General features: G+C 36.3%; 1 long non-coding RNA gene across 1 annotated transcript; it reads left to right on the forward strand.

The window, feature by feature from the left end:
* The first annotated feature begins 2,802 nt into the window (after positions 1–2,802).
* LOC102602275 (uncharacterized) lies at positions 2,803–7,943 on the forward strand. Its single transcript, XR_367446.2, has 3 exons — positions 2,803–3,323; positions 3,861–4,010; positions 6,988–7,943. It is a non-coding gene; the product is annotated as an uncharacterized lncRNA (long non-coding RNA).
* The last annotated feature ends 380 nt before the right edge of the window (positions 7,944–8,323 follow it).

Raw genomic sequence — 8,323 nt, forward strand, 5'->3', positions numbered from 1 at the left:
GTGACTTGTGATGTAACGATCAACTCCCTAGAGTTATTATCTGCATTATTTTGTGCCTCAACATCAATATGGACAGGAGTGGAAGAACCCGTTGCAGCCGCACCAAGTTGCTCGCTTATCTTACTAGTCAGCATTCCAACTAACATAGCTTCTGTATCTTCTTTATGCCCAGATGTTGCAGTAAGAAGCAGGAGACCTGGTGCATTAACTCTTTCTTGACTAGTTGTTGTTGCGTATTTCTCCTTGTTAAGGTTATCCACACTATTTTTTTCCAGAATTGATGTTAGACGAATTTGGTAATGTTACCTCTTTTCCAGTTTGTTGAAGAGAAAGAACTTTCTTTTTCTCATCCAAAATTGATCACAAATCTCCTTCAAACTTTTCTCCGTTAATTTTTGTTTCATAAATCAGTCCACCTTCTATCTCCATAGTCAGTCTACATTCTTCCTCCTTGTGACCCTGATGTTTACATGTTGTGCAGTACGAGGGCAATTTGTCATATACAATTTTTTGCAACACCTCCTTAATGACACCTGTTTTTTCATCTTTAAAAAACATTCTAACTCTATTCGGAAGAGATGATAATAGATTAACCTCCACCTTTACCCTAGCTACACTAGGCCTTGACTTACCAGTTGTTGCCTTATCAACTTGTAGGGGTGTCCCAATGGCTGATGCTAGTGAAAACAGGGCTTCATGAGCAAATATCTGTGTTGATAGACTCGGGAAAGAAATCCAAGCTAAAACAATTGGTGTCTCCTCGTTTGGATTAAACCATGGTGTCCAACGTTGAATTCGACATTGGTATTGATTATTCACGCCCTATTATTTTAGTGTGATGAATGATACTTCCCTAGAATACACCTCCACAAAGTCTTCCCGATTCGTTAATCGTCTCACCAGAACATGACGATGATCCAGTAGTCCCAAATTGCAATCTCCTTTGATTTCGAAGTGTCGTGTAAAAATCTTTCTTAGATCAATCATATTAGGTCTCCCATAAGAGAACTTAGCAACAAGAGCATATTGCAAGTTCTCTTCTTGGATATACGATTCCAAATCCGAAAAGCTGAAACTCACCTTAGGTTCCCCATGTACATATATCACAGGTTTTAATTTTAGTGGAAGTTTTCCATCAGATTTTTGAGTGCAAGTTGATGGATTAGAAATAGACGCATAACTAGGTTTTTCTAGTCTCTCTTCCACAGCTTGAGGCTGGGGAGAATTTGTTTCAGCCATGGAGGCCTAAAACTCCATAAGAGTCGCCTGGTGAGAGAAGAGGCTAGCGTAGGGTTTTTTCTATTTCATCCCAGTTCACATAGCTTGTGGTAGAATTGTATATTATCTTTTATATAGTATCTGTCTTATAATTTTTTTAGGCATAATACATAGATAGACACTTTAACTTGAGCTCAATTAACTAGTAAATGCACTTTACTAAAGTTAGAATGCTTACTTGCAATCTGATGCCAAGTTTGAGTTTATCCAAATAACAGAATAATAACTTTCTATAGCATGCTCATTCTTGTACATAAAATTTGTAGTACTTTAAAAAAACACTGACAAACGCTATACTCGAGATCATATACAATTAAGTTTACAAGCCAACTGCACTCATGATCACGCCCCTATTCTAAAGTATTTGATACGAAAAGAAAATGAACAAAAACAACCACTCACACATTTGGCTTCTGAATTGACATTTCTTTCGGAAAACTGGCTAATCAGTGTACCTTAAGATAGTCACCACTTTCTGCAAGGAAAAAAAACAGAAAGGATGAAAAATGGTATGTTAGATTTCCCACAATTAAGGAACATATAATTTGAAAGCACAAATAGAAACAAAAATTATATGAAGAAAGAAGACGTCTTACAAAGCCGGATGGATGAATGTGAAGCTCAATTGAACTTGTATAATTGTCTTGCATGTCCTGTTGAATTTGCTTGGCGGAATTCCAAGCAGATTGTGAACCATGTATATCAATTAGAGCAAGTGTGGTTGTGTCTGCAAAATCTCGAGGGATTGAATGGAGACTCCAGCAACAATCAAGAAAAAGTCTTTCTAGGCAGGGAAAGTGATCACTACTGGCTCTCCAGAACCGAATGTCCAAATAGTCGAGTAGCAAGAACTTCAAGCAAGGAAAGCCTTCGTCAACTCCTTCCCACTCCTCGCACTTACAGGCATCATATGTTAGTGTAAGGGACTCAAGTTTGGGCAATTTACTAACAATGTTCAAATCCTGAACGGCTTTGGCTTTCTTTTTCTTCTCGATCAATGAGGACTTGAAAGAGAGCTGCTTGGAACACTAACCACTTCTTGCTAACAAAGGGGCTGCAGGTTGCATATATTGTCGTTTTCGCTCCATAGTTAGACAAAATTCCAATTCCTTGAGCTCATCTAAGTAGCGAAAATCATACAAGTCCTTGGGACTATGGAAGTCTTCAGGGGTGCCACACACTTGCAACTTGTTTATATTAGGAAACAGTCTGAAGAGAGATCCAGTAAACTCAATCAAATTTTTTAAAAAGGAATTAGTTAGATTTTAGACAAAATTGGACGGTTACTGATTCACAATTTAATTAATATATAGAAATTAAAATGATGTAACGAAATAAATAAATGATGAGCTATTGGGCATCAATGCCTAACAAGTTGCTTTTTTTTTTTTGGCAACTTTAATGGAAAATAATATATATTAAAGTTTGGTAAGGATACGAGATGAATTATTAGGATACAAAATTAATATATATTAATGTTTGGTGAGGATAAGAGATGAAACCCATTGCCTCTCAATTTTTTTTAACATCTTCCCACCATAATTGTTAAAAGTATATTTGTAAAAAAATATTGCCTAATTCATGTTGAGAAAATGATGTGGATCATGAGGAAGCTATACGTATTATTCTTCCAGGTCATTACAAAGGGTCATGTAAAGATTTTAAAAAAAGAATGATCGAAAACCATATCACCAAAAAAATACAAAATCTAAACACATTTTAACCCAATTTTTAGCCCAACATTGAACAACCCATCAACCCATTACTTCTCAAGAGAAACATCAGCAATTCAAACATTCACAAACAATATAACAGACCCTCAACGTTCCATCAACGTTCAAATTCCCAATTCCATCCATTCCCAATTCAAAATTGAATTTCAAATTCCCAATTCCATCTGTTCCCAATTGAAAATTGTTTTCACTTCACTGTTAAAGAGGGATTTGGACCATGAATTCTTCATCAACAAATAGGGATTGTTGGTTCTTCACGAGAGCTCATCTTTTTCTTCAAGTTCGCTGTTTCGATTTGCTGCACAAAAGGAGGTAAATCCCTTCTTTCGATTTACAGATTTGTAGAAATTTGTTTAAGAGTTTTGTTTCTTTATTAGATGTGTCTCTTCTTCCAAGTGTTATCTATATAGGTTCAAGCACTGTTGTATTCCTACGGATATCAAATTGATCTTAACATTAATTCGTTGCTCTACTGATTTTATTTACTGTTTTTGTTGAAAGTTTGAAAGAATTTTTCATTGTCTAGTTTATTTATTGTTTATGTGAAATTTCTCTTAGGATACGAACCATATATAGTGTTTGCTTACTATCAAAAGTATATATAATTCATGATCTTGGTTTAGTTCTCTCTTTAAATACCCTATTTTTGTTCTAAATCAGTATGCACTTGGTTTTCCTGTTTGATTTTTTAAAAATTGAATGAGTATGTTAGTATTGTTCACTGCATCCGTGATTCCATCATAGTGTCATAATTATCCATTTCATTTGGAAGTTGAGCGATAATTTATGTTTGGTTCAGTTATGAAAGTATTCGACCTAATAATACCCTTGTCATCTTCACTGTTAAAGAGGGATTTGGACCATCAAAAAACACAGAATTCTTCATCGAGAAATAGGGGTCTTGGATAGCTAAAAGAGCATTTCAAGTTTAAGAATTTTTTAGAGTCTGGTGGTGAGAAGTCCTCAAGCTCGTTGTTTTGGTTTGCTGCACAAAAAGAGGTAAATCCCTTCTTTCTTCAGTATTTTGATTTACAGATATGTAGATATGTAGAAATTTGTTTAAGAGTTTTGTTTCTTTATTAGATGCGTCTATTCTTCCTTTAAGTGTTATCGATATAGGTTAAACAAATGTATTGCTTATATTGCTACTTGCTAGTTGTTATGCTTCTAAGTTTGAAAAATGTCTTCTCATGTGGATTTTTGCTTGAAATGTTGAAGATTTTCAACCTCTTTGATCTCACTGTTGGTTGCTGCCCGATTGGAATGTTGTACAGTTCTCCTCCCTCACTCAGAATGATTAGTCTCAGCCTCTCTTTGTTCCTTCTCCTCAATGTCTTGAGTGTCATCTTGTTTTGTTTAGTTGAGAGTTGATACTTCTATGCGTGGAATGATAAATGATTAAGAGGGTGCTTGTGGTTATAAGTTTTAAGCTTTTTTTTTCTTTTTCGTTTTGATGTTTCCTTTGCATCATGTTCCCTCACAATTAAATATTTGTTCAGAGTTTTGATTTATTATCTACTTATTTGGTATAACTTGTGGTTAAGAAACTACAAATGCAATATCTCAACGTCATAGTGCTCCTCTTTGAAGCACTCTCAGGTGTGCATATCAACATATCAAAAAGTGTTAATGAGGTGGCAATTGTGGACAAATTGGCTGGAATTATGGATTGTGGTATATGCTTCTTCCCTCCAATCTATTTTAGGTTTACCCCTGGGAGCAAACTACAAGGCTGCTGAAGTATGGAATAGTGTGATAGAAAAGGTAGAGAAGAAATTAGTTATCTAGCAAATGCAATACCTCTCTATGGGTGGCAGTTTGGTTTTAATCAATAATGTTCTTGACAGTATACCTACCTACATCATGTCCTTCTTTCCTATGCCTTCTAAGGTCCTGAAGTAGCTTGATAGAGGAGAACATTCCTATGTATTCCTACGTAAAGGCAACAGTGAAGGTCATAAAAATTCATCTGTTGGACTGGCCAAAGGTTATCCAACCAAAGAACCTAGGGGGTTTGGGAATCAAAGACACATCCAAACACAATAATGGCCTGCTTTTGAAATGATGGTGGATATATGGCCAAGGGTGGTGACTGGCAAGTATGGGAAACAAAGTCATTGGAGCACCAGCACAAGGCCCAGGAAACACATAAGCAAGCTCAGGGATGATTTCTTTCTTGATGACTCCTTTTTAGTTGGAAATGGAAATTTAGTGAGTTTTTTGAATGATAAATGGCTTCACAACCAACCCCGTAGGATCCCTCATCTAAGCCTCTATCGGCTAGCTGTGAACCGCAACTCAACAGTAGCACAACATAGAGTTGGAACCTCATGAGACCTCCTCCTCAACAGCAACATCATACCAGTGTTATCCCACTAGTAGGGTCTGGGGAGGGTAAAGGAGATCTTTGATCTTTACAGAATTTTAGAAGGTTGCACAGTCACCCCCAGGACAGTGACTTGCTAAGTCGTTAAGATGTGGTAGTTCAAGTATGGGATCTTAGTCAGTCTAGGCATGTTATGGTAAATTGTGTGCTCAAAATGAAGAGACCTATTACTGGCCTTGGAAGCTGATTTGGAGAACTAAATTCCCCAATCAAATCATGTGTTTTACATGGAGAACCATCAGGAAGTCAATCCTTACTCAAGATAACCTTTGGAGAATGCTTCAACTAAAAAATAAAAAGCATGTAATAAACACTAGTTTTTCTCATTCCTGCAAAATTGGACGGAGAAAGTAGATGCCACTTTACCTCCTTCCAGCTATACTAGACAAATAAAGGGCAAGAACAATTTCTGTTTATAATGAAAGGAAATCAACATTCATCTTCTCTCTCCTCCCTCACCTTCAAACTTTCTTTTTTTGACAAAAGGGTAACTAAGAAAACATTTTGTTAAGTTGCCTATCTTAACAAATTATTGGAACCTCCACTTATTCCTATTTAATATTTACTACTAGCTCAAAACAACTTATTGGTTAGTCTCGTGAAACTCGAGTGGCTTAAATGAATTGCTTGCGACCTATGGCTCATTAGCTTAATTGAGTACTTGTAGACTATGTTACTCGGACTCTCCAAAATTATTGCTGCACCCATGTCAAATTCTCCAAAATGTGCTACTTTTGGAGTATCCGACATGCACCCGTCGACATTTTTGAAGAGTCCGAGCCTTATAGCTTGTAGGCAGATAGTAAGTTGTGCCTGGTAAAATAATTGTGGTATATTGACAATAATTCTTAGCAATTCTATGTGGTTTTTTCTTCGCAATACATTGGAATGTGCTCACCTAAGCATGCATTGCTCTGGTTAAGATGAGTCCAAGTGGAGCGGATTAGATATTGAGGCTGAGGCATAGTTGTAGTAATACAATGAAAGCAAGCACTATATTTTGAGTTTTTTTTTTTTTGATGACAAGGGAAACCCTCAGCCGCTACCCTTTGGGTGCGTACAGGTTAAAACCCCCGCTCCTATGCAATAGCTCGCAAACCACATAGGAGAGGTAACCCGCACTAGGCAAGTCCGGTGCGACGAGCTCGACCCAGAAGGCAAACCCCTTGCTTTCACTAGCAAGGGGTTTTGAATTTGAGACCTCCAACATGGAAGTCCCAAGCCCAAACCACTGGGCCACCCCGAAGGGTGTTATATTTTGAGTTTTTTCATAACAAAAATCATGAGATTGACTTGGATTGCAAAAGTAGGTCATGAATATGCATGGTATAATCCTTCCTATTCTGGCTTATTTTTATGTTTCTGATAAGCGTATTTGGACTTTGATTATGGATTTGTAACTTGGTGATGCTAGTTTTTTGTTTTGAGGTGATAAGTTGATTCCTTGACATCTATCTTTCTCTTAGAAATAGATTTGTTCTGGTGATCTTGGCACGTCTTTCATTTTATTTTCTAAAATATTTTCTTTTCCCTCTCCTCTTTTTTTCAACACCATCTTACTCTTGTAATTTGCATAATTTTTTCTTTTAGGAAGGACTGGACTTTGCAGCGTCCGGATGAAGCTTTTGGCAACTCACCAATGGCTAGTGCCTCAGTTGGTGGTTTATATTCCACGCCAAATGTACAGTATTTTTGGTCTTTTGAATAAATAAAGAAAGAAAAAGGGAAAAATTGGGGATAGAGTACAAGGAACTAGAACACACCCTCTTGTTACTGAAGAGGAAAGTAGCCTCTCTTGGGGAGGAGAGTTTAGAATGCTGCACTTGTTGCATCTTCCTTCTTTTCTTTAAAAAGGAAGAGTTACTTTAGCATGATAGGGATACATGTTTCCATACATGGCTTTTGATCAGATGACAATTAATTATGATACGGCTGAGTACTTCTTTTTTCATCTTTTTGACAAAGAAGGATAAACACTGATATAGATGACCATAGTTGTTTCAACTACATGTTACCTCATTTCGGATACCAACTTAGATAGATATTAAAAGATAGACAGTACTTCAATTCATACTTGCACTTCTTCTATAAGGTTCATCAAAGTTTTTGAAGGACTAAGCAGTGAATGAAGCCTTTCATTTTCATTTTTGGTTGAGGGTCATGGATTTGTGCTGATGCAATGTTCAAGTGAGAAAGAGGATATATGAGGGCTCTGCAGCAACGCAAGTTTTAACCTGTTGTCCTTTTACAGTAAGCAGGGAACTAGTAACAAGTCTGAACATATATCCAGATGTTCACAATAAGTTTTCATACGCTTATTTTCCTTTGCTTTCTGCTCGTTCTAAGCTGTTAACAGTTTAGCTAAATCTGTCTTGTTTAGCTAATTTTATTCTTCTTAGGTTATTTTAGATATATTTAATCGCATGTTTTCTGGAAATGTAAATGTTTAATCTTTGTGTCTAGTCATCTTCCTGCTGTAGTGTAGTGATAGTGATTTGTGTATGGGTTTATTAAAATGAATGGATCATTGCTCAGCTTTAAGACTACCCTTTCGTTCACTGTGTTGGCTCAATTACTTCATTATGGTTAACTCTTGTGAGAACTTTTATGCTATGATCTTGTTGTGGGAGTTTTTCCTTTATTTGTTTCAAGTACAATGACATTTTTTGCTAGAAATAGAATCAGGATATCTGTCTCATCAAATTTCTTTCCTAACTATTTAAATACTGCTTATCAGTTTGGAGTCAACTCTTCTTTAGGATAAATCTGTGATCTTGTGCTTACTGCTTCATGTGTTGTCTCAAGTTTCATATGCTAAAAATACAATTCATATAATGCTAAGCATCTGTTATTTGTAAATTTTAATGGTTGTTTGTTAGGATAAAAGCACTAAGTGCACTTTTAAAAACTGTTTTTTATGACGGTG

The sequence above is a fragment of the Solanum tuberosum genome, unplaced genomic scaffold (assembly GCF_000226075.1).
Source record: "Solanum tuberosum cultivar DM 1-3 516 R44 unplaced genomic scaffold, SolTub_3.0 scf00111, whole genome shotgun sequence".
In the NCBI taxonomy this organism is placed as follows: Eukaryota; Viridiplantae; Streptophyta; class Magnoliopsida; order Solanales; family Solanaceae; genus Solanum; species Solanum tuberosum.